The sequence below is a fragment of the Phalacrocorax carbo genome, chromosome 9 (assembly GCF_963921805.1).
Source record: "Phalacrocorax carbo chromosome 9, bPhaCar2.1, whole genome shotgun sequence".
NCBI classification, from domain to species: domain Eukaryota; kingdom Metazoa; phylum Chordata; class Aves; order Suliformes; family Phalacrocoracidae; genus Phalacrocorax; species Phalacrocorax carbo.
The window spans coordinates 1,031,725-1,057,866 of record NC_087521.1 but is presented as its reverse complement, the minus strand read 5'-3'; the positions used below and the strand labels follow the sequence as shown (position 1 = coordinate 1,057,866).

General features: G+C 46.8%; 1 long non-coding RNA gene across 1 annotated transcript; it reads left to right on the top strand.

Moving 5' to 3' along the window:
• The first annotated feature begins 428 nt into the window (after window positions 1-428).
• On the top strand, window positions 429-15,703 carry LOC135314974 (uncharacterized). Its single transcript, XR_010374378.1, has 2 exons — window positions 429-2,249; window positions 3,953-15,703. It is a non-coding gene; the product is annotated as an uncharacterized LOC135314974 (long non-coding RNA).
• Window positions 15,704-26,142: the final 10,439 nt, after the last annotated feature.

Below are 26,142 nucleotides of genomic sequence, written 5' to 3'. Positions count from 1 at the left end.
ACTCCATCAGACATACCAACAAAGTGTATGTAGCATGGATAAAAATCATACTGGTAGTTCTGTATTCATAATCAATAAGCAAAAATACCCACCCTATGTGAAATTAGCTGTATGAAACTGCACTTCTTTAGCATATAAATGCATGTAAACTATGGTTGATTAATTCATCTGTGCTTGCTTGCTGCTCTCCTCTCCCGCTGCCCATACAGGGAGGCAGGGATGCCCTGGGGCCAGCATGGCCTCCCTCACCCAGGTCATCCCTCGCCCCAGGCCAGAGGGCCATGAACACCTTGTCTCCATAAGCCAGCATCCCTGCCAAAAGAGGCACAAAAGAAGCATGTGAGGATCAGTCCCAGTGCAAAAGAGTGAACTGGAGTGGGGAACAGAGCTGCGTTTAAAAAATGCTTCCTTTTTGTAGTTGTTGGTTGGTTGTAGTCCAGCTGCATTCACCAATGCACTTCAGTGTGGTTGCACAGGAGCGGAGAGGTGGAAGCGAGTAGCTGGGAGCAGTGAGACACCAAGGCAGTTCCTGATGGTGGCAAGTGCTGGCTTAAAGCATTCATGAAATTACAGCCTGGGGGCAGAGTGCCAGGCCTGCCCGGGGTCCCACATCTCCCACTCTGATGATGGGGGGAACGGCATACATGTGGGGGAAAGGGAGACACCAAAGCTTTTGTTGTTCCAGTTACACACTGCCTCCACATAGATGTGCAGGTCTGCATGTGTCCGTGCCCATCCCCTGCCCTGTGTCAAGTGGAAAGGATGTGAAAGAAACCCCAGCGTGGTTGTACCTTCACCTCCAGTACATGGAAAAACAAACACAGCCATTCTCATGTTTGTTGATTTAGTGCAGGGTGCTCCTTCCATTACAAAACCATTTCCCTGCAGGCAACAGGCTAAAACCTATTTGCTTATTATTCTGCAAAAGAAAATGAGGGTTTCAGGATGGATGCAGTCTTCAAGTGTCTCTTCTGTTGATAGAGATTGAAAGGAGAGAGCCCTCCCAGCCACCTCTCAGCAAATGTGCTGTGCTTCCTTGTTTTGCATAACTTTTCTTGTTTTCTAGCTCAGAAACACATGCCACATGTATCTCTCTTTCTCCTTGAAATACAAATCGCAGTATGGGAGCGCTTTGTGCTTGGAAGTTAATCATCTGCTTCATCACAGGTATTTATATAGAGATGGCCCTGACCACTGAAAGCTGCATCCAGAGCCAGAATTCGCAGACCCCTCCCTCACCCCCGCATCTATAATTTTCAGAGCCAAAACCCCAGACATGAACACTTCTGACCAAGTGGGAGGTTCCCTCCTGCGCTCAGGTTGATGGCTGCCCCAGCCTCATTTAGGACAGTGTAAACACCAAGCTGACTTTTTGAACTGGCACAGCAAAGTTGGAGGCTGGGCGTGAGATACATCCTTGTTCGAAGCGAACACATAAGAAACACAAGCCACTCCTAGCCTGTTTTTATTTATGAGGTGCAACCAGCAGCAGTTCCTGTTGCTGACTGTGACAAGTCTGGATGAAAACTGAAAGAAGAGAGGCAAAGTTTATCTAGAGCTGGCACCAGTTTTGGTACTCCGCTGAATTGGCTAGTTCTACCGAGTCCAGAGCTATTTGTTTGTGCCAACACCAACACCACCCCCAAAATAATCAAACTACTCTCAACACCTTTTTTTTGTCAGTTAAAATCACCTCTCCACCAGCTGATCTTTTAGATGGCAGCTCTTCTGGCTGGTCTTTTAGGTGGCTGGTACTTTACCCTCCTCCCAAATCCAAACCAACTGCATTAAAAATTTGCATTGCTGGGGGGAGGCTACCCCAGACAATGTCAAAGGAAAAGCAGATCAAAAATAGCTGCTAGTATTGGATACATGGGCTGTCCTTTCAGCACAAGAAAAGCTCAGAAGAATTCAATCAATCTGTTGTTGAACGGAGTCTGTGGTGGGCGACAGCTGCACGGTCCTTTGCCCTTTCCCAGCGTTTCGTATCCGTAGCGGCAGTGAGTTCGTGGACTTGCACCTTGCTGGCCCAGCACTGACCACGTCTCAGCTCTGTGGTGCCAGGACCCCTTCCCTCTGGCTGCTCTCGGGAGAGGCAGCAGCGCACAGCACGAGCGCTTCTGTAGCACAGCACAGCCGAAGTCTGCCACAGCCAGAAACCTCTCTCCGCAGCTCTCCTGTGTGAGGTGCTTCAGACAAGCGTGGAAATGCCTTGCAGGGCACTGGCGGTGGCCAGCCTGCTTCTAAGGGTGAGTTCAGCGTTACGAGGTCAGCTTGAGTCCTGAAGCAAAAGCTTCAGCATGACTTCCAGTTTTAAGTCTGAATATAGATATATAAGAGCAGCCTGACCCACACTAAGGTGTGGGGCCCCTGTGGCTTCCCACAGACATGCTTTCCAAAGCTTCACTGCTCAGCGCAACAGCACAACTCTGAATATCATACAACCGGTGAGTAGACCATAGGCCTGCTAGCTGAGATACCACAACATCAGAAAAAGCTATGGCAGGTTGAGAAATTAACAGTAAAAATGAGCCTACAGATTGTAGGAAATGCAGAAGTGGTTTAATTTAGCAAACCGTAGTTATGCAAGTTTGAACAAAGCCGAGAGGTGGGGAATGCCTCTCTGCGTCTGGCAGCCTGCCTAGGCTGTGAATTGCGAGGGCCTCTGATGCAACATGACAACTCCCATGAGTACCTTCCTCCCTTCTCTGATTCAGCTGTAGACGTTAGCACTAGCAGGGGGGGATTACAGCCACCAGAGCACCATGGTGTGCTCAGGGGGTTGGGGTTTTTCTGAAGTCTCCCACCTAATCTTGTCCTCTGCATTATGTTCTACTATGAACATAACATCTTGCTTAGGATTGTATGGCACATGCTTGGATCACAACAGCTTACTGTTCCTTTCTTTGGCCATAGAGGGTGTGCATGTATATATGTGCCTATATGTAGGTATATGTATGTGTATATTTCTAATTTTAAGAAAAGACATCTTCACCTGATGAAAATTTCCAATTTCTGTAAATATTTTTTTTCATTGCCTTCCTTCTCCACTGGTTTTCAGCTGAGCACACTGGCAGTGTGCTCTAAGTAATGGGTTAATTCCCCAATCCGTGACTCATTTCTAAGGTCTCCGAAGCAGGATTCAGTTTGATGATGTCAGCAGCCTCTGCAAGAGATGTTTAAATGTCTCTGCACGTACCAGCAAGCGATGTGCTGATTCCAGGCAGCGGCACTAGGAACATCAGGGTTTGTTTAACATTTGCTGGGGATCTTCCTAAAAAGTCAATGTGCCTCCCTATGGTTTGGTGGACCAGCCGAGCATTACCATGCAGTTGGTTCAGCTTTTATTTTAGTGCACGAGGAGCACTGTCCTGTGAAAGGGAACCTTCTGGTTTTGGCTTAATGGCAGACTGTGTCACTGTAATTTGATTTTAAATTATCTACTGTTGAGCCTTTCACAAGTGAATCCAACACACATGCATTTTTCTCCATAACAAATTTGACTGTCTGGAGAAACAAAGGTTGATAATTAAGCTCACAGCAGTTTATCAGGACGGGGCCTAGGCATGGCCTAAAACCTCAATAAGTTAGCGCCTTAATTTCTGGATACTACCCAAAAACAAACCTTCAACTCGGTGCAGCTTGCCCATTCTGGATTATCTGGCTCTTTGAGTCCCCGGGTAGGCTGCTAGGCTCTCCGGCACCTTGGTGCATGAGGGAGGAATGCTGAACGAGCAGACACCACTCCAGGGTAACCAGCCATGCCAAGTTAAATGCATAATTCAGCAAGATTATGGTTAAATCTGGGAGATACAATTCTCTCCAGCCAATGCATGAGATCCCAGCACCTTTTGTACTTTGAAATATCATTAATATTTATCAGATGTAAAACGCAACACTAGCTACTTTGTAATAGCATGCCTTTAAGCACTGTATTACTATTCCTTTTTAGGCACACACTACAGCCAGGCAGACAGAGGCAGGTGACTGCAAGTGTCACCAACATCAAACACCCCTCAGATGGAGGCCAGCGCTCAAAATCCATCCAGCTTTAAACTGGCCTGTCCATGGTGCAAGGCAAGGCCCCTTAGCAGGAGGCCGGGGGCAGACACCTTACCCACAGCTGCTTACACAGTTGCGCGGTTTAAGAAACAAAAATAATCACGTAGTGATTTTTTTCTGGCGGTATTTTTGCTCCTAACTCGCACGGGCGTTTGAAAAGCACCTGTGCTCATCTCTCTCCGTGATGTCTTGCTTTCATGTTAGTGCTTTGCCACCCATGAGGGGGTGTGCCAGGGCAGGCAAGCCATGCCGTGCCGGGGAACACGAGCGCCCTCACTTCTCACTGCTAGGGTGCATGTGGGGCACCCCACGCTGACCCCCAACTGCACTCGCTCTGTCACCGAGAGGCAGATGAGTTTGATCCCCCACCGGGGCTCGGTGGGAGGTAAGTCCAACGTGTTTGACAGCGCCAGTACCTTGAGACCACCGCAGCAGGGGCTTCGCAGCGGTTTGGCTCCTGAGGCTGCAGCCTCTGGATAACTTCCACCCCAAATGTATGTCACATTTCCTTCCAGCAAAAGCAAAATATTTACACTAAGCCAAGGTCACCCGGCGGCCACTCTGCTATCGCAAGCTGGAAGTGGCTGTGATACTGTAAACCGAGGGGCACGAGGACAGAGGGGATCAGCACGGGCCTCCAAAATAAATTATACGGCTGGCTGGCAGCTGCTGCTGGGCTTGGTGGGCACCAGGGAGGTGGGTGCCGGGCAGGTGCTCTCATGGCAGGACGAGGAAGGGCTGGCAGCTGCCCAGCCAGGCCAGGAGCTCAGGGAGAGCATTGGGATGGTGATGGTGGAGAAGAGCTGGTGCCGGGGTTGAGGGAAGGCAGATCTGCAGAGCACAGACAGACACGTCTGGCATCCCCACCAGCCACCCTTCCCCACACAGCCCCAGCGTGGTCGGTAGCTGAGGCTATGGCCACACCAACTGAACTTCTTTACCTCCCTTCAAAGAGCTGTTGGAAATACTCCTCCTGTTCTGCAGGAGTGTTTTGGACAGAGTTAAGCCATCCTGGAAGTTGCTGGGCTAGACTTGCCCTATGAAAATACACTGAATTCACTGATTTAAACCTATAAGCTTGAACTACAGGACTCACAGCCCCTGTATTCCCAGACACCCAAGATAACGCATGGCAATTTCCCTTTGTAGTAGCTTGCATACAAAAGATCTTCCTGAGACAGATCTTCCCACCTCCTCACACCCTGAATCTCTCCTGTATGCTGCCAAAACTTTCTTCTTTATCCCACATTGCACTGCTGATCAGCACCCAAAACCTCTGCTGCAGGCTCCAACACATGCCTAAGAGTTGCCAGGTAAAGTGGCTAGCAGCTCCTGGCCACCTACCCATCAGGTGCCACCGACCTCTCCTCAGCTCCTGCTGTCCTGCTCCCTTCCACCCATTTTGCTCAAAGTGGTTACCCACAGCTGGGTTTCACGTGTGACTATGGCATGTGTGACGAGGCAGGAAGCAAAATGGTGCTCATTTTATATGCCTTGAACCCATGGCAGGGGCATGAGACCGCTGAGCCTGCCAGCACCTGGGCTGCTTCAGAAAGCCTTCACTCACCTACTGATGAACATCAGCCTTGAGCCACAGTGGAGATGGAGATGGTTCCATCGCCAGCCCCTCTGATCAAATGAGCCCATAAGGAGCAGCAGGTGGATTTGAATTATCTCACAACCTCTTCTTCTTCTGTTACACTGCTGCCACTCACCCAGCAAGGTTTGTGTGAAAGACTGTGGAGTAACCAAAATATTAACAGGACATTCCAGTTATTCTTGGCTGTCTAAGGCAGAGGTAACTGCACTTTTTGCATCCAATCATTTTCCACTGGCACTTCCCATAATGATTATCACAGTGTCAGCATCTGAGATGTCAATATGGGGCCAAAGCTGAAGAGGGTGGCATTTGACTACTCTCTACCACTTGGGATATATGATTTTCCCCAGCTTTGCAGAGTAGTTGCTCTATGCTGATTACGAAGCTATTAGGTATGCAAGGCATAACTGTAGCAGAAGGGGATTTCTGTGTGGGAGGAACAGTATGATTCAGATTGTCTCATCAGCCTTGTGAAACAAAATGTCCAGTCAACAGAATATGCTTTTGCAATGTAGCCACTCATTTCTCTGCCTTTATTTTGTACGCTTAGCCATAACCCTGGTGCACCGGGACCTGGGACTCAGCCTATGAAGCTACAGGAGGATTGTTCAAGAACAGGGGAGTTTACGGAAGCACCAACATGACCTAGTACTCTAATAGTGTTTCCTCATTGGGAGAGATGTCCAGAGCAAGGTGGGGGAAGGAGGGAATGAAAGCTCTCCTCGAGCACCTGATTGCCACCTCTTGTATCAGCTGGCATGGGAAAGTGGTAACAGGAATGCTCTCCCAGCTTTGGAGACTTGCCTGCTCACAACCAGCCCAGTATCTGGAGCGCAGACACGTGGCTGAATACTGCTCACATAAGCACCTACTGCATTGCACTTGTTGTTTAAAGGGGTTCACTAATGCAGCTGGGGTAAGAAGTTGGCTGTTGCTGGATGATTATTTTAGAGCAGCCTTCAGGAACATACCACCCCACATTTTCTGGTATTGCAAAGGAGGATGGTGAGGGTAGAGGAAAAGCACTGATTTCAATAACTTAGAATAAGTTGAAGATCTACCTGAGAGTGTTAATCGCTATCTTACAGGTAAAAGTACTTGGAACACTGCACTTATGCATGAAAAATAAAATTATACCCTTTTCCTCCCCAGAAAATTGAAATTTAAGGTAAAACAAAATAATTCCTGATGTTTTAAGGTATGGAAGTTCACAGTGTAGGTATCAGCGTGCCCTTTCCAATGATGCCCCTGAGAAAAATCCAAGCCATCCATAACAGACAGTCCCACCTTATCAGGGACCACAAAAAGCAGAATGCCTTAGTCTCACCCACATGGGGACTGGGCCAAATCCAGCCGTCACTACGAGTATAGAGCAATTTGGTTTTAGCACATTCCTGACAAGACAAATGGCACACATGAGGCAGATGCTCTTCAGCCTTTTTCTTAAAGGCTGGCTCAGAAAGCCAGAAGTCTGTGTTGTGCCAGCCTTGTATCTCAGTATCATTAAGCACAGAACTAGTATGAGTCTTTTCATACTTTCCTAGGCTTCACACATTATTTTCACATCTGTTAGTAACATTAAAATTACACTATTGTAGATAAGTTTTTGTGAAGCCAGCTAAAAGGCTGTTGCATGTTGTATTTTCAGTACTTTAGCCACCTTCAAGAAAGGAGGGGGGAAGAGGGCAGGCTGCAACTTGCTTTCTTAATAACATGCAAACCTTTAAAGCTCAGGTAACAGTAAGTGTTTTGGCTCCAAGCTCCAGCTATGAAGCAAATAGGCCAAAGACTCTCCCTAGAACTGTACTGGCAAACTCCAATAACATCTGAAGTGCAGTGATGAGGGGCATCTGTCCCAGAAGAACCTGCTGGCTCTAAGACACCAAAAATAATGCTTTTTAAATAACGAATTTTAAGATCGCCTTTCTCAAAACCAATGTCATCAGCAGGCATCACCTCACCTCCTTCTGGAAGTGTCTTGGACCTGAGACTTACCCCATTCCCTCTGTTACAGCATACAGATCGTACTTGATGGTGGCTTTTGTGCTGTCCTCTCACGCAGACTGGCTCTGGGTGAAAGCCTGGCTCTAGGATGAGCTGGGCCTTTGGCAAGTCTTCTGCCAACCCCTGCAGCCCTAGGGAGTGCTTTGTGGATGACTGGACTGACCAGTTCTGGGGTCTGACCCAGTACGGTATGAGAAAGCTCTTGTAATGTCTTAGCAAAGGGACTGAACTCTTGCAAAAGACCACGAAAATCATAATGCCCAAGGAAACATAAGAACATATGATACATAATAAACCCAAAAAAAACGTGTGAAGGTGTCAAGAGTTTTTCTACTGAGTTTCATAAGGGAGTGCAACTAGGCCTTATATAGTCCTTGGCCATGCTGCAAGTGGTTTAATGGGGCAATGTCCAGTAAATAGAGAAATTAAATTATGCCAGCATGAAGGGGCTATCCTCTTCCGAGCCTCTAAACTCTCCTCCGAATAGCAGCGCTTCCTTTTTCCAGATCTAGACAACACAATGGTTCTGGTTCTTCCTAGAAATGAAAAGGTCCATTCTTCCTCGCCTTCCTCTTTCAGTGAAAACGTATATGATGAGAAACCACACGCACACACACGTGGGTTGGCATGAGCCCTAGTGTGGGCACAGATGGCATACCTGAATGAATGGACACACAGAGCTCTCTGTGTGGGTAAGAATGTTTACCATGTGTGGTGCTGGGAAGCACACACATGATTCCAGCTAAAACCCACAAGATTGGCTGTAAGATGAAATGTAAAGATCCCTTCTTATATGTCAGAGCCTTAAAGCTTTGTGCCACTGGGATGGAGTCAGCTGGAGTTCAAAGATGAGGCAGGCTGCAGGTAGGAAATTATTTCTAAATCAATTTGTGCAGTGGATTGCCGCAAATATGAGTACTATGCCTGCAGCAGACAAGGCCATCAGACCTCAGTGAGTCTTTTTTTATTTCATTTTCCTAATTAATGCTTATTTTACAGAGTGGTAGACAAATCGTCAGCTTGCTGTAGTTGGGCATGAGCCCCATGTCCCTGTTTTGCTTGAGGCAAAAATGTCTTCACTGCCATTTCAGGTAGGCAGATTCAGCCCTGGAGGTATTTGGTGCCTTACGTCAAACTACATACTGGCCACAGGGTTCAACATGTTTTCTGTAGAATCAGTTTCAGCAGAGCTCTGTTGTCTCAGTGCTGTCTGTTGCAGAAATCACACAAAGAAGCTTGTGGGTCACTTCCCCGACGTTGAGAATTAAATGCATGCCAGGTTAGGTGAGCTGCATATGAAAAGGAAAATAAGGGCATATAGGGCAAAAGGATAACAGATTCTTAAACTTACCTCATTGTTAATATTCTGCAGTTGTTTCAGGAGAAGTCAACATAAGCTTTGCCACTGATATGAGTGAAACATTATTTTAGAACATTTGTTTGAGAAAAAAATGTGGTTTTGAAGACATTATCTGAAGAAATTCATTTAACATCAGCAGAATTACATAATATTTTGTTTCGTGTGTGTTCCTTTCTCCTATACTATTCCCACTCAGGGACAATATATTTTTGATGGGCAAGTAGTCATTCTTTCCACTTTTTCATTATCTGCAGTCCTCTTTAAGATCTCCTATTCTATATTTTTCATCGGATTACTATCATGGTAATTTCTAGCTCAAGTAAAATAAAAAAATTTCCTCTCTTTTCTTTCCTTCTGGTCTTTAAGGCATTCTAGAAAGCCCAGGTGCCCTGGTGGCTAGCTCCTTGCTCTTTCTCCCAAAAGGCCTTTCTTCATTTATTTGTTCTTAGTTTTGCCCAAGGATTCTTCGCCTGCACTCCTGTGTGTATAAGTTAATAATTCTTGGTTCTTCCCCATCATTTTGTCCCCTCTGCACCTGTGATTTACACAAAGTTGGAAGGCTGCAGATGGAGATGAGATCCTCCCCAACTTCCCCTTTGCCAGGCTTTGCTGCCTTTGAGGATGTCACTGATCTTTGATGTGGGGATGGGCTCTTGGAGTAAGGCTGAGAGGGATGTTCTACAAACTTGACCTGGTCAGGAAAATACAATTCCCTCCAAGAAGTTTCTTTTTACAAGACTGTAAGCGTAGTTTTTGTCCAGGTTTCTTGCAGCTGGATGGTTCATGCACACTTATAAATTGTTGGTTATATATAAAACCTTACTTTTTCTGAAGCTTGGGTGACATTTAATGTTTAACTCCCTTCCTGAACTCCTTAGCGGGAAAAGAAAAAAAACCCAACAACCCACAAATCCATGCCAGTTTTGGCACCTTTGCCCTTATGATTGACACCTTCCCTCCACTGCTGGGTTAAGACTGCTGCAAGTGGGAATTCCTTCTTCTGAATTAATTAACTCTGTATTGTTACTGCCTTTGATCTACTGCCATAGGAACAAGCGCTGTAAAACCTCTATTTGTGTGCCTTTCTTACACAAATAGCTCTGGACAGAATATTAAAGGAATCATTTAGAAGATGGTGGGCAGAAATACCCCCTCCCCAAAGTTGCCCTTGAGACTGCCGCTTAGTGTGGAAACTGCATGGGAACAGTTACAGACCTCTAGTGGCTCTGTTTATATAACTCATCTAGCTTCCTAACTGCTCACCAGCACAGTATTTTGGAAAGCTGTATAGAGATTTCCCATATGGATTACAATACGGTGACATTTCGTCGTCTCTGCATTTCCCATCCTGTTGTCTGTTCTATTTTCTTCACCATAACATCTGTCCCACGTCGCTGAGAGATTTCACTATTGGAAGTCTGCTATAAATTATGACAGGGAGTTAAAGGACTTCAGTGTTTGCTTTCTGCTTTTTTTTTTTTTTTTTTGAGGGACATTGGGTTAGCCACCTCTTTAAAATAAGCCTTCTTTTTTTATTCTATTTATATACTGATGTTTTTAAAAGCTGTCTTTAGAAACTGAAAAAAAAGAAAAGAGTATTCCTGTCCTTCCTGCTTGCACCCTTTCCCACTTATCTTCCATTGAATTCCTAGAGAAACACAAACTTCTGGAAGTGCTTGCAGAAAATAAATCTTTAGCAAGCTCTGTCCCTAATGGCCCGTGGGGTCTCCAGATAAAAAGCAGTTGCTCACGTTCCTGTTCCCCGGTGTCTGATGGAGACTGCAGCAGCTTTAGCACTCCTAGTGCCAGCCTGCATCGCTGGTGCCAAGGCTGTGGGTTGGACTGGCCGCTGGTTCCCACCAAAATGGAAGCAAGTAGTCTTGAATCATACAGAGTAGAAGGGCCAGCTCTGCTTGGCTTTACAGGAGGCTGCGATTAGCATGCGATCCTAGGAACAGTCAGAGCGACAGATTTTCAGCAGGACAGACTGATCAACGCTTTTAAGTTGAGTGTCACGTATCATCACCATGTAAGGACCAGAGACACTTAAATGTGAGATAAAACACACAGGACTATATTCTCATAATCCAAGGAAGTCTCAGTCTTTGGTGACTTTACATGCCACTGCAACCTTTTTCCTCCGAACCAGAAAGCAGCACATATAGCTCCTGCAGGACTGCTTTTGGCTCTCACTCACAAACGAGAGCATTACAAACCACAAACGTGGAGCACTTGCAATGCTTCACAATGTCAGCCTTGCTTCCTCCAGCAGCCAGGAGAGAATCAGAGATTTATATGGCTGGAAGGGATCTCAGAAGATCACTTAGTCCAGACTCATGTCCCAAGGCAGGGTTGTTATACTTACGTCACTCTTGGCAAATGCTTGTCTAACCTCTTCCTAAATGCAGGATGGCGATTCCACACCCTCCTCAGATACTTCTGTGTGTCAGTATCCCTACTGCTTGCCGCCTTCTAACATACAACCTCACTCTCCTTTTCTGTAATTTAAGCTCATTACTTGTCCCATCCATCATGGGTAGGGAGAACAATTTATTCCCCTTTCCTTCCCAGCCACCTTTCACATATTTGACAGCGGTAACCTTATCTTCCCCAGCCTTCTCTAGACTACAGAAAGTCAGTCTGTTCATTCTTCCCTCCTAGCTCTGATTTTCAAGACCTCTGATTATCCCCCAGCTGTCCTCTGGACATAGCATAGCTTAGCATAGCATAGCACAGCACCCATGGCTGGACGTCATGCTCCAACTGCAGCTTCACAGAGAACTCGGCAGAAGGATTTTTTTGTAGGGTACGTGCCTATGCACACATCCTAGTAGGGCATTTGCCCTTTTTGCATTAGCATTAACTCATATTTGGATTGCGACCTGGAACATTTCTCAGATCTTTTTACATATGCTTGTTACTTGGGCAAAAATTCACCACCCTATATAAAGAGAATTAATTATTCCTGGGGATGCCCATGTATAGAAACTGAGAACTGTCCTTACTGAAATTAATCCTGGTTTTAAGACCATTTGTCTAAACATTTTTTAACTGTAGCTTTATATTTCAGTATACCCATAGTCCCCTTCCAGCTTTGTGGTAGCCAAGAATATGATATTCTCTATTCCATTGTCCAAGCTGTTCATAATCCCCTGAAATCAGACTGACCCAGTATAGATGCCCAAGCAGCTCTTCCTGATCTACCTTTCCCCTTTTAAAAGTACAGCTAACTAGTCGCTCTGTGCAGTTTTCCAATCAATATTACATCATCTTAGACCAGCTCCATCTTCCACAGGTTCCCTTAATTTGCTTAGAAGTATCATGTTACATGGTGACGAAATCCTCACCACTGTCAAAATATAGGACTACTATTGCTGCTCCCTTATCAACGAGTGTTTTTTACTCTGTCATGAAAGGAAATTTGACCCATTTTACACAATTTGTTTTTGGCAAATTTATGTTGGCCATTATTCATCTCTTTGTTTTGTTTTAGGTGCTTACCAAAGTTTGATTGTTTGTTCCAGTATTTTTCCGGGAATTGAAGTTAAACTGAACAATATGTAATCCCTGCCTCCTCCTTTTATTCCCTTTTAAAGACAGGAACTACGTCTGCACTTTTCTAGGCTTCCAAGTAACCATCTCTGGGCTCTGTAACGTCCCAGACGCTAGGCGGGATTACACCTAGAGCTTTCGCAGTTAAATAACCAGCTGGAGCAATTACCCTAAGATGAAATACATCTGGCCCAACCGACTTGAACACTATCTGAAGGATCTTCTGACCTAGTCTTTGTTCTAGTTTTGTGATCTCACCTGCCTCTGTCATTGACATTGACTGCAATATTTGTCTGAAGCGATAACAAATGCAAGAAAGGCACGAAACGCCCTGGGACTCTAGCCATGAACTGTCCATAGCTTGCTTCCCCACTGGAAAGCACGTTTTCAGTTGCCTGGGTCTTCCTCTTGCTGCTAAAATAGTGATGAAAAAACTACTTTACACTTTAAAATCCCTTGCTAATTGGACCCCATTTCGCTGCCTGACCTTTGTGATTTTGTCCTCACATACCTAGCCCAGCTTCTGCAGGCTTTTTTCCCTTTGGCTGAGATCAAAGAAAAGCTGACTATTTCTTCAAGTTCATCTACTGGTACTGTCTGGTTTTTGGATAGCTGATGCATGTTGCTGTTCACTCCAAGGTGCTTTCCACATCATTAAAACTTCTCACTTGCCCAAGGTCCAAAATGACATGCCTTTAATTACTAAGTGGCTTCAATGGAATCACTGCTCATTTATCTTGGTCTAGGAAAGATCAGAAGCCTGACCTTTTTTTCCATCTCTTACTGACTGCTAAGCTCCACCTGGGAACATTCAGTCTTTGCTGGTCAGTTTTTGTTTAACCTCCTGTCCTTACTAAAAGTGATGGGTGCAAATCACAAAATCTTCTCATCTGGATCTGAATTTTACATGGTCTTAAATGCTAGAAATGCTAGAAATGTTTACAGCCAGAAGTATTCTTCAAGTTCATCTCAACTGCTTGTCAGAAAAACATCTTTTTCTCATTTGGGTACTTTTTTGTGCTGGCTTCCCGCTCAGCTGGCCTGCCAAGCTTGAAGTCAGAACAGACAAGGCTGACAGAGTGGGGAACATATTTTCGTTTTTATACACATGAAAAACTCAAAATTCACTAGTAACGTAATCACGCTGAACTCCTTCCTGCACAGAAACTCTAGCTTACCTTTTGCTGTCACATATTCTTCTTATCAGTGAAGATACTCAAAAGCTCGCAGCTTGAGGAAGCCGAGGCTGTAACAGCAATACTGTAAATACAGCAGTGTTACACTGCTATAATGGTGCTCTTTCAACAGAGCAGCATAAGCAGCCAAAAGGGGAAGGAGGCCAGACAGCCTTTCTGTTGCCCAAGAGGAAGCAAATTTCAGATAGTGCTTCGGTTCCCTTTAGTTATGATTCACCATAAATGAACAGCTAAAACATCAGTTGATAGTAAGGCCATGCAAGCAGGGACTTCCAGAAGTGGAGACTCAAAGGAAAAAGCAGAGAAAGCTGGCCCCTTGCCTAGCTGTGAGTCGCCTTCCTTCCCATCCTTCTGCTTTTGTTTTTAGGGTTCCTGTGCATTTTGCAGTGTCAGCCAGTTGTCCGAGAAGAGAAGACTGCCTTGCATGGGTTTTAGTTAAGCCTGAGACCCCAGGCACCTCCTAGACCCTACACTGGGACATGTTCACTACTGCTAACTGCTGTTAAACCAAAGCAGTGATCTAGACCATAAAGCAAATAACAGCATACCCTGCTGATAAACTGTGGTATATGGAAACTTGCACAATATTTATGCATTGTTAAGGCTAACACTAGAAGGAGTAAACCATAACGGCTGTGCTGGCCTTCTCTAACAGAGTTACCCAAACTTAGCACGACAATTTTCCATGGTAGAAAAATTCTCTCTCCTTCTCAGCCTGGGCAAATTGTGCCAATAGCACAGTAGCCCCTTGTTCAGCCTTTTCAGAGGGAAACCCTCAGCAAAGAAAGGATTGTCTTACAATAGCCTGCAGAAGGATGGGCTGATACCTGGAAGAGATTAAACCAGTAAAGCTGTACTCAGGCTGAGCTGCCGTGTGGAAAATCCGTCTCTCTCTCTGTGCAGCAAGGGTCCCTGTGTGTTCCTATAGCTGGAGGGGAGGGGAAACTACTAGAAGTAGGAGGAGAGATTAATAAAAACTCATTTAAAGGCTGACCTTTTCTTTGGAAATAGCTACCTTTATCCCTTGCACTAGAACTGAGCAGTCCATGTGCCTCACCTGCACAGCAAGAGAGGAATTCTTGGCCAGAGAGAGGTGTTAAGGTGGGGAAAAGGACCTCCAGGCAAGGGAGGTTAATATCATTATTTACACTAATGGATTGCTTTATAAAAAGGACTATGAGGTGACTTTCAAAAAAACCAGCCTCCTTTAGGGCCCATGGAAGAAAAGATCATGTGAAACCAGCAAGAATCTGTGGAAATTTTCCACATAAGTCTGGCAGAGTTTTGCAGAGAAAATGTGCCATTTGCCACCGCTGCCCCCTCCCCAGCGCCCAGAGCTGTGCTGGCCAGCAGGACTGCAGTCACGCCACCCACTTCTGTCCCCATGAGAAGAGAAGCCTCACACCAAAGTGCGTGCTCACCTCATGACTCTTGTGAGCAAGAGGATGTGTGGGGCAGGTGCTCGCTTCCGTTTTGTGATCCATCATTCATGCGACTCTCAAAACACAGCTCTGATAAGTAATCTGGCTAATTTTCAGATTAAAGGAAAGAATGCACTGTCAATCACCGCACTCTGCCACTGTCCTTGTTGCCAGCGGGGAATTAAGCCCTACCCTGTTTCTTCTGCTGAACACAGACCTTCTGAGAAGCTTCCCTGTCAGCCTGCAGCCTCTTGCATTCTCTAGCTCTTCAAGATACCTGCACTCACTGGGACATGCTGTGGTGGGATACCTCTTCTCCTGAGGCAGCAAACTCTGGCCGCAGTCGGAGGAAAGGCACTTGCCAGAGATCCCAAGGAAAGAACTGTGTGAGGTTTTGCTAGGCAGCGCTTTGTTTCGATGCATGAATCTTTTTTAATTATATGCTCGCTTTGGTTTTGCAAAGGCTGGTGCAGATCAAATAAAGTAAGCAATACTGTTTCCAAGGCAAACTTTTCACATTTTTATTCAGATTTGATCTCCATCATCCCTGAGGTCCCGGTGTCTTACTTAGCTTTTATCTTGCTATTTCTCAGGAGGCTGGATGAGCTGAGAGGAGGAAATGGTAATGGAGTATGGGACGTCCCTCACCTGCAGCCTACACTTCTGTCAAGCAGCACCCTTTGCTAAGGCTCCAGCTTACTTTACAAATGTTTAAAGGGTTGATTTACAAAAACTCTCAGGAAAACAATTATACATTTATTTCTATCAAACATTTTGCAAGGAAGTGATCCTGCCCCCCCACTTTGATAAAAGAGTTCTCCGTCATGGGGGTGGCAGGAGAAAGGGATTGAAATAAGATGACTCCGCTCAGCTTGCCTCAGTTTAATGAGCTCCTTTAGGCCTTATCATTCACCCTGTGCTTTCCCCCATTGTGAACTTCTCAGCCTCATCAAAAAGAGCTTCTTTTCTTCCACCCCCTCCTTTTTCTTTTTTTTTTTTTTTTAATTGGGCTCTGTTTGATCAGCCCTTTCCCCTTTCTTTCCACAATCCCCCACATCACGCTGGAACTGGTACCAGAGAAGCATGTCGGCATGCCCTAGCAACAGAGATTAAGGGAACTACCAGCTCCCGAGATGGGCTGGCTCAGACTTACTAATTAACTGCAGTGAAAGAAGTGAATGAGAATAGCCCTTTCTTTGGGGCAGAGGAGGCACTAGAGGTGGATGAAGGAGGTCAGCTAAAAGAAGGTTTCCCTCCCCCAAAACATGTGTCAACATTCAGACCAATCCATTCTTAATAAGACTTTGTGTACGTACAGGGTTTGTATGGATGGGAAAAGGCTGACGGCTGTCAAGCCTGATGCAGAAAAACATGGGTGAGACCAAAGTCAAGCCATGGCTGCGCCTGCCTTGCGTCCCGTTCCCTCACATGGCTGGGACCCGTGCATCGGATGCTGGTCGCTCCAGAGGGGCAGGTCCGCAGGCGGCCTCATGGGACGTGCACACCCCAGGCTATACCCCTCAAGCAGCAGCAGCATGCTGTGCTGCTGTCCCCAGGCACGACAGTGCTTGTGGGAGGGTGGCAGCAGCAGGCTCAGAGCTGTGACCCTCAGTAGCATGCAAGGCAGGGCGATGAGAGAGCAAAGGGCAGCTCAGCAAGGGAGGTTGGACAGGTCTGCAAATCTGCCGCAGAGGCAGGGCTCCTGTACAGAGAGGGCTAGACCCTCCAGGGGTTTGTAACAGACCACAAGCAGTCCTTCTGCCTCCTTCAAACCTTGGCATCATCCTGGAGTCCCCCTTTACTGACTGTACCAGGAACGAGAGGCTACAGGTTCCTTTCGTACCAGATCCCCTCCAGAGAGTGTCTATTTTCAGTCAGCCATAGCCTCTGCTGGTAAATCTTTTCTGAATTATGAAATCCTTGTGACGTGTCTCTTTTTTTTTTTTTAAATCATCACTTTTTGTTCTTGCTGCTTATGGGTGTTTTGCCCTAGGCTAGGGATGGAAGTGAAACTGCTGAAATTCCTGCGAGCAGGGCAGGGGGGCTGGTGTTCCTGGTCCCAGCAGGAAGCACCAGACATGATGACAGGCAGCAACTTCTGGTAATGCTCCAGTCCGTTTATGCTAATCCATAAAGGCTTAGCCAAACTGAGTAAGTTTTTAAAAATCTGACGCTTGGTGGTTTATTCAAACCGAACGGGCATCTCCCCACATGTGCTCCAGTAAGGTGGCTGGGACAGGGCCCCGCTTGTGCCCCATGCTGCTCCCGGGCAGGCAGAGAACAGAAGCCTGGCCGCCGGGGATGTCCCTCTGTGGCCTGGTTGCTGAGCTGGCCGCTAGCGCTGGTCGCTTCCCCATTTTGCTCAGCAAATCCTCTATGCCCTCCTGCAGAGGACACTGCCTCAGAAACCATCAAAACCTCCCTGGGGAAGGCAAATCTGGAGCCCAGGAGCTGTATTTCCTGGTCAATCACAAGAAACTCCAGCCCACCATTTGGGATCCCCATCCCATGCCAATGACTGCCAACCCCTTGGGGCTGGAGGCGCCCACACGGTTTTTCCCCACCGGCACAAAGCGCCTGAAGCGGGCAGTGTGGGTGACATGCGGAAGGACGGGGCAGGCCGGTGGGTTCACGGTCCGTGCTGCTCCCCAGAGATGTGCCATGTCCCGTGTGGAGCATCAGGAGACTTGACATAGGGTGCAGCGTGTTACTGACCTGGGGGAGGGTTAGATAACTAATTAGCTCTTTTCTGCCTCTGCTGTTAGCAATACAAGACCCTTCCCAAATATACTGTAGTCACTGAAATAATTGCTTAAATAAAATGCCACTGAAAATGGAACTGTAAAATCCTGCGCCTCACGCTGAAGGTGGGGGGCTTTTCTCTGAGAAAAGGATGTGGAAAAATGGTAGCCTTTCAAAACAGAACTGCGCCTTTGCATATTTAGTTTTGGATCTGCTGGTATTAGAGACAAAGTCGAAATTTATTACTTTTTATTTCTTCTAGCCCTGCAGCACCAACACAGCCAAGCCATGTAATGAACTGCAGAATCTTTTCTTTCTTGAGCACCAGAAGTGATTTTTTTTTTACTGTATAGTTGTTCGCCCCTAACTTTGCTAACACACCATAAGCCATATATAGCATTTCGTAGCTTCATAAAACTTGAGATTTATTTTTTTTTTATTCAGGTGTACTGCTTTCCAGTGTTAATCTCTATGGACTTTAACTAAATTTATGTGGCCTGCTGTTGACTTTGTACTCTTAAATTTTGCGGGACCTTGCCATATGTGTTTGTACATAATTGTTTTTCAGCGCAGACCTGTGCTTGAAATCCACTACTGCCTGCAATGTTCTGGTGCCTGGGAAGGGAGGAAGCACTCCAGAGCTGCACGTCCCCAGTGGAAACACAAAAGGGTTAACTGGCTGCTGCCTGTAGAGACTATTTCATGGGTCTCTTCAGATCTCGAATGCTGAGAAGGGACATGAAACAATAATCCCTTAGAGAACATGCTAAATAATTCAAGGATACTTAAAAAAAAATCTTTGAAATATTTTGTTGTACCAGTTTGGCCTTTCTTAATATATCTTGGAGGAACAGGCTATCTCGCTGCTTTCTGAAAGTCCTTGTTATGGTATTTCATGAACCCTAGGGATCATTACACTATAAATATGCATCGTGTTTGTATAGATGCATTGGGCAACCTATTACAATGCTAGGGATTAAAAGTAATTTCCATGGATTCCCAACCAAGACAAACTCATCCTCACCCTGAGGTGAATAGTATTTAAACCTGTTTCTATAAAGAAGGCAGTCGGGCTTTCCAGCACCTGGAAAATGGGCAGGCTTATCTGTTCGTTATCGCTTACATTCGGCTTTTATATGTAAATTCGTCTGCAGCGGCAGTAATCGGTAGTCCGTGTCCTCTCTGTCTCAGGGCTAGTCACTGCAGGACAGCATCTCCTCCGCTTACAGGCAGCAGCCCTGCAGCTGGAGGAAAAGCCCAGCCCAGAGCTCCCTCTCCTCGTTGGGGGGTCTAGGCTGGGAGCAGCAGCCATCTCCTCATGTGTCTCTTGAGGGACCTCTTTAGGTTGGTTCCCCTCAAACCACCAGGACCTGCCAGCTAGAACTGGACAAAAGTCCTTCCAGGTGGCATTGGCATAGACGGTTAAGCCATGTTTTAAACTGCTTCTTGGCTTAACTAAATTAATATCGACGTAATGGAATATAAGCAGGATATTTTTAACACATATGTGTGTGTATAAACACACACCCACAGAAATAGAGCTGGGGTGACTCTGTTAAGTTTTCTGAGAAAAGGACTGTGGGTTGAGACTAAATATGGAAAACATTACCCAGAAAGTGTTGGAGAAATAAGGAACAAAAAGCCGCTACACCTCACTTGTAGTAAAAGTGGCTGTTATGTCCATCGCAGCCATACAAACAGGAACAGTTTCCCTGGCTGTGCATCAGAGAGGCTGTTGGAGAGAAACGTAACGCCTCACAAGGCTGAAAAACACCCGCAGTGGGAATTCAGGCAAGAACCCAATAATCCCGTATCAACCTGCTGCAATGGATGGGGCAAAAGCTAACTGCTAATGGCCAGCACACCAGGGCAACAAACAACCCTGCGGAAAGTCGGGTTTTTAAAGATTGCAAATGCTCCAGCCACCTTGTTTAAAAGCTGTGCTGTGCAGTATAATAGCTACAAACTTCAGACTGCTTTTCCTCCCTAACAGAACTAGTTGCTTCTTGCTTCCACCTTCTCATATTTCCGCATAGCCCACAGGCAAACCGGAGCACCTTTGGTTTGGAAAGCAGAGCGTTCCTTCCCAGCATCAAAGGGGCACGGAGAGCATGTGGAGATCGCTTAACACACACGCTGAGATGCATTTCTTGCTAGCGGCTTTCAGAGCTGCCTGTGTGGCTACCTGCCCCTGCCTGCTCTGCTCATTAGCACAGAGAGGTGTGTACGGCCGTTAAACTAACATGACATCACCTGGGATGCTGGAAGTCAGCTGCCGGGTGCCTCGCATGGGGGATGCAAAGCTCTGCCAAGCAACTTGGGCGTTACTTTTCCTTCTTCTTCATTTCATGGGTTGTGTTGTTTGGGTTTTTTTTTTTCTTTCAATATTTTCTTCCAAGAAGGGATTAGGTGTGATGGGTGTGGGGTGGATTCCACCAGCACTGCTGTGCAAAGGAAAGGGACCCACCTGTAGGAAAGCCGTGGGCTGTTTATTAGCAGCTTGCATGACTCCAGAAATCCCAAAGCAATATGCTGGACACCAGCAGCACTGTGACTGTGCAGAATTACCCTCAGCTTAATGGCAGAGCAGACCCAGCTTTGGGCATTAATGTGGCTCCGAGGACAACATATCATTTCACATCTCTGACGGAAAACTTTTGTAAAAAGCCAAGTAAAAGTACCCACATGGGATTATAATAATAATAATAATAATCTCTTGCACTTAAGTATAAAAAATAAGGTGTGAAATCAAGCGGCTGATCAGTGGTCACAACTATTACCACACCGAGTCCTCAGCTGCTCTGTTCCATTCAAAAAACTAAAATATTTTGATGCAGGCCCTACAACACCAGGAGCATAGTGCTTCGTCTTGGTTTTACCCACAGGAAATGTGGAATGTCAACAAACCCAGCATTTTTCTGTCAAAGACCTGTGGAAACTGCTTGCCTGGGCAGAAATAGGTGCTAAAGGAAACCCAGCCAGCCCTGAGCTGTGCCTGGAGCAGTGTGCAGCTTGCCCTCGCAAGCTGGAGAGCTCTGCAGGGCTCACAGGAGGAAAAAGCTGCAAAAGCTCCTTTTTATCACTGAACTCAGCAGCTGCACCTCCAAGAACACAGCTCTGACCTATTTCACCAGCCACATGCCCCAGTTCTACACCGGTGTCAGCCCAATGACGTCAGCAGGATTTCTCCATCCCTGCATTGGATAAAACTCAGGCCCAAAGAAGATTCACTGAGGAGGAAGATGCTTTTTTAGACATATTTCCCAGCCCATCCACCCTTGCAGGAGACCAAACTCAGTTTTTGCTTTATGGTTGTTCATCTTATACATAAAAATATTTGTCTTTTGGGAGCTTTCAGCACCCAGCCAGGATAATGCCTCTCAATGTGTGTGTTTACTGCCTCTCCTACTAAGAGATACCAGTCAACAAGTGACTTAAGTATAAAAAAATAGGGTGTGACATCAAGCAGCTGACTGAGTTGCAATGACTGAAGTACCTAAGTGATACAAACGCAGTGCAAGCGCACCAGATTAAGGGCTGCCGGGGTGAGAAAGGGTTGCCAGCGAGGCCAGGGGGCACTGCCAGGAGCAGGGTCAGTGGCTTGGCTGCGGCACTGCGTGGCCATCGCACCTTGCCCCTTCCCGACCAGTCCCACAGGGCAATGCTGAGACCTGGCAGGGGTGACCCTCTGGGGTCCAGAGATGAAGCAGGGTATAGGTCCCAGGAGACAGAGCAGGGGAATGCATCTGAAGCCTTTCTTGTTGGTGCTGTGTCATATATTCTTTCCTGCTTTCACCTCCTAATTGAGCTATTTATTCTGATTTCTCTGCGTGGTTTTCTTTCATCTGTTTCTCCTGCTTGTTATTCTCATGCCCTAACCTTTTCTTTCTGCCCTGGATGTTCTTTTTCCTTATGACCCTCTAGATCCTTTGTAGCTCCTTTATTCCCCTACATCTACAGGAACACCTGTAACTAGTGGTGTTCCCCAGGGGTCTGTGCTGGGTCCAGTCCTGTTCAACATATTCATCAGTGACCTGGATGATGGGATAGAGTGTAACCTCAGCAAGTTCGCTGATGACACCAAGCTGGGAGGAGTGGCTGATACACCAGAAGGCTCTGCTGCCATCCAACGAGACCTGGACAGGCTGGAGAGCTGGGCCGACGGTATCCTGATGAAATTCAACAAGAGCAAGTGCAAGTTCCTGCACCTGGGGAGGAACAACCCCAGGCACCAGTACAGGCTGGGGGCTGAACTACTGGAAAGTGGCTCTGCTGAGAGGGACCTGGGAGTGCTGGTGGACAACAAGCTGACCATGAGCCAGCAATGTGTCCTTGTGGCCAAGAAGGCCAACATTATCCTGGGCTGCATAAAAAGGAATGTGGGCAGCAGGTCGAGGGAGATTATCCTCCCCCTCTACTCTGCCCTAGTGAGACCACATACGGAGTGCTGTGTCCAGTTTTTGGCCCCCCAGTTTAAGAAGGACACAGAACTGCTTGAGCAAGTCCAGCGGAGAGCTACCAAGATGATCAGGGGACTGGAGCATCTCCCTTATGAGGAGAGACCGAGAGACTTGGGTTTGTTTAGCCTGGAGAAGAGAAGCCTGAGGGGGGATTTCATAAATACCTATACGTATCTGAAGGGTGGGTGTCAGGACAATGGGACTAGACTCTTTTCATCAGTGCCCAATGACAGGCCAAGGGGCCACGGGCACAAGCTGGAACACAGGAAGTTCCCCCTGAACATGAGGCCAAACCCCTTCCCTGTGAGGGTGCCAGAGCAGGGGCACAGGCTACCCAGGGAGGTTGTGGAGTCCCTTCCCTGGAGACATTCAAAACCCGCCTGGACGTGTTCCTGTGCCCCTGCTCTGGGGGTGCCTGCTCCAGCAGGGGCGTTGGACAAGATGATCTCCAGAGATCCCTTCCAACCCCTGCCATTCGGTGATTCTGTGATTCTGTGATGCCTCCCTGTGCTGCCTGCCACTACCAAGGTCACACATGACCTTTTCCTTCAAAGCTCACTCTGTTTCCCTCTCTTCCATTTTTCACTGCTTCAGAATTTCCTTCCACATTCTTCCTCCATTCAAGTCTCCCATTTGTCAGCAGGCATAAGGATCTTCAGCCAGCCTTTTAGCTACCAGTTCAGGGGATGCTGGAAGCCAGGCCAGCAGAGCGTCTGGAGCACATTAAATGAAGCAGAAGGTGAGACTGGAAAGATGGCCAGAGTAGACCACAGCCTGTGACGTCAGATCAGGGAGATAAAACCTTTTGTTTTAACTGACACTGCTGCCAACAACAATCTGGTCTACTGCTGCCAGCAGATAGGTGTGCCACCATGCCTCAGCAGGCAAACCAAGGGGTTTTCATACCTCCTGCAGCAAGGATCTGGATAGGCTGTATAAGCAGTTTAAAGCTAAAGCCGTCATTGCTGTTGACTACCCCTTACATAAAGTGATGCTCAGAACTCAGTAAGATTGCAAAACCAAGCTCCTATATTTAGAAAAAGCCAGGCTTATGTTGCCGGTGAAACCTTAATTCAGTCCCTTCTACGCACAAGTTACAGTGCTTTCTTGCCCAAGACCCCACATGAAGGCTGTTGCAGAGTGGTGTCCTGGGATGCAGGACAACGCCATGGGGGCTGGAGAGAGCCCTTCTGCCCTTACCTCCCATCCTGTACTTCAAATGAGGTGGGTGTCTTGCAGACCAAGTAGTATGTGATCATGTAATTACAGACTGTGCCATAATGCATACGCACAAAGGAGCTGAATTAAGGCTGAACAGGCAGTTACAAGCACCATTACATCATTAAACTAATCTCTCCTTGGCTGGCCATGAAGGACCTCATCCTGTTCCCACTGAAGCCAAAAGACCATATTTATATTGACTTGAGTGGAAGCTGGCTTGGGCTAGCCCCAAGGCTCATTCATTGTTATTAGCTGCTAGTTGAGGCTGTACCCTTGAACACATTAAACTTTTAATGCATAACTCATATACCACACCTAACACTTACACTTTCATTCAAGTAGAGACTTCAGCCTGGCTGCTGTGGGTGGTGGAGTGTGAGGAGGACTTTCTCTGCCACCACTCTGGCCCTACCTGTTCAGCCTGTTAGGCTGTCAATCGCCCTCAGCGGCTGCTCACGGCTGAGCAGGAGGCAAAGAAGAGCTGCTCCTGCCCTGCACAGCCTGCAGCTGAAGCACTCCCAGCCACAGCGAGCTGATTAAGTCTGTTTTCCCACCCTGGTGCATACATGAGAGCAGGGCAGGGGTGGCCGGGCAGTCAGGGTTGGGATGCAGTGGCAGGTACACCCTTCCCTGCACCCACAAAGCCTTGCCCTCTCCAGTACAGCCAGCAGCCCCCGAGCAGCGGGGGGACGGCAGAGGCAGGGGTTGAACGGAGATGTGCGCTGCCTCAGCATCATGTCGCAAGGCCAGTGCCGTGCTCCTTTGGGCTAAACAGCTGCTGCATTGTGGGTTAGTTTCCCAGAGCAGATCTCCTTACCTTTGCCACTTCCCCAACCTCTCTGGCTTTCCTTGCCTAAGTACATGCATTTTTCTTCCACTTCTGCATCCTTCATTTTAACTCCAAAGTGTAATTTCTGAAAAAGGGTAGAATGTCTCAGATCTACAGAGGACCCTCCAGTGGCAGATAACCTAAAGGCGAGCAACCTTCATATGTGACCATGTCTTAACCTCAATCCTCTTGTTTGTTTCTTCCAAATATTGCACATGGTCATTGGAATTTTCCTTCACAACAACCTCACAGGTAGCCTTTTTATCACCTCAGGAAGCCTCTTACCATTTCTGACATGTCTGCCCCTGTGGCTTTCCGTGTTGCTGATTTCAGAGTTGCACACATCAAAGTGATGAAGACACACCTCACTCTGGGGACAGAGCAGCATTATCACTCCCCAGAAAAATCATGTGCAAACCACCCAGTTCAGCCACTACCCTTAAGAAACAAATTATTCCTCCATCTGACAGACAGAGGATGCTTTTCCTGTTATTTCATCTATTCCTTTATTTAATTTAAATTGATGTGGTTTAACTCCCTTTTCTTGTGTCATATGAAAGAACTCCATAATCTTCCTCTGTTTATCCATGAAGGAATGGATGAGGTCATTTTATATTACTCTTCATACTGTCATTTTGAAAGGTGAATGTAAGTGTTTGTAGATCTGCATTTTACACACGCAGAAGACAGAGAGAGGGACAAATAAAAACAAATGCAAGAAACCAAAAGGAAAAGGAGTGGAAAGGGTGAAAGAGAAACTCAAATAAAAAAGAGATGAAGTACATGGACACATGTATGCAAGTTCACGTACACTGGCATATTCAGGCATGGTCACCTGAGAAGCCTGATATTAAGGCAATTGTTCAGCCGTTTCAAATACATAGCATAGAAAAACTCCAGCTGGAGAAACATTTTGTTTTAACAGTGAGTCATCCATGAGAAAAATGTGGGTGTAGCTTTCAGGGAAGGGGCTGGGGGAGGTTTTATGAACTCTGATTTTGCAACACCACTACCCCTCCCACCCCCCATAGGAAGATGCATGAAGTTGATCAAGACACAAACCGTCTCCCTCCCTCCCTCCCAGACATGACAGAGGGTAATCAGCTCCCATTGAGAGGCTGATTGCACCACTTGCCCTGTGCTGGAACTGTCCTGCCCTCCAGGGACCCCCAGAGAGGGGCTGTGGGAAAGCTCTGGGTTGGCACCACCAGGGTAGCCCCAGGCATAGCCACCGCTGCCACTGCTGATACCAGCCTAATGCAAAGACCAACCCATACCTGGCCTCACCTTTGACACTGCTGATCTCCTGCGATGTGTTCTGACACTTCCCTGACCAAGTTTTTATACAGATCTGACACATCAGTGCTTATGCTCGTGTTTTACCTAAGCATCATCTGGTCTTGAGAGCCAGACTTCTCCTGTTGGATAGATGACTGGAGTAATTCAGATTTACTTTGGAGTCAGTGAGTCCTGGTCACTGAGATCAGGCCCCCAGGCCTGAGAGTTTCCTTCCAGCCCCTTCATCAGCACAAGTAGCAAACACATACCATGAGCCATTATCCCAGCACATCTGTAGGCAGAGGCTGGGAACTGTAAACACCTTGTCAGGTTGTGAAATGCCCATGGATTCTCCCAGCAGGTAAACACCATGAGAAGAAAGGTGGCTGTCTCTTGGGAGTGACAGCCTGAAGATCA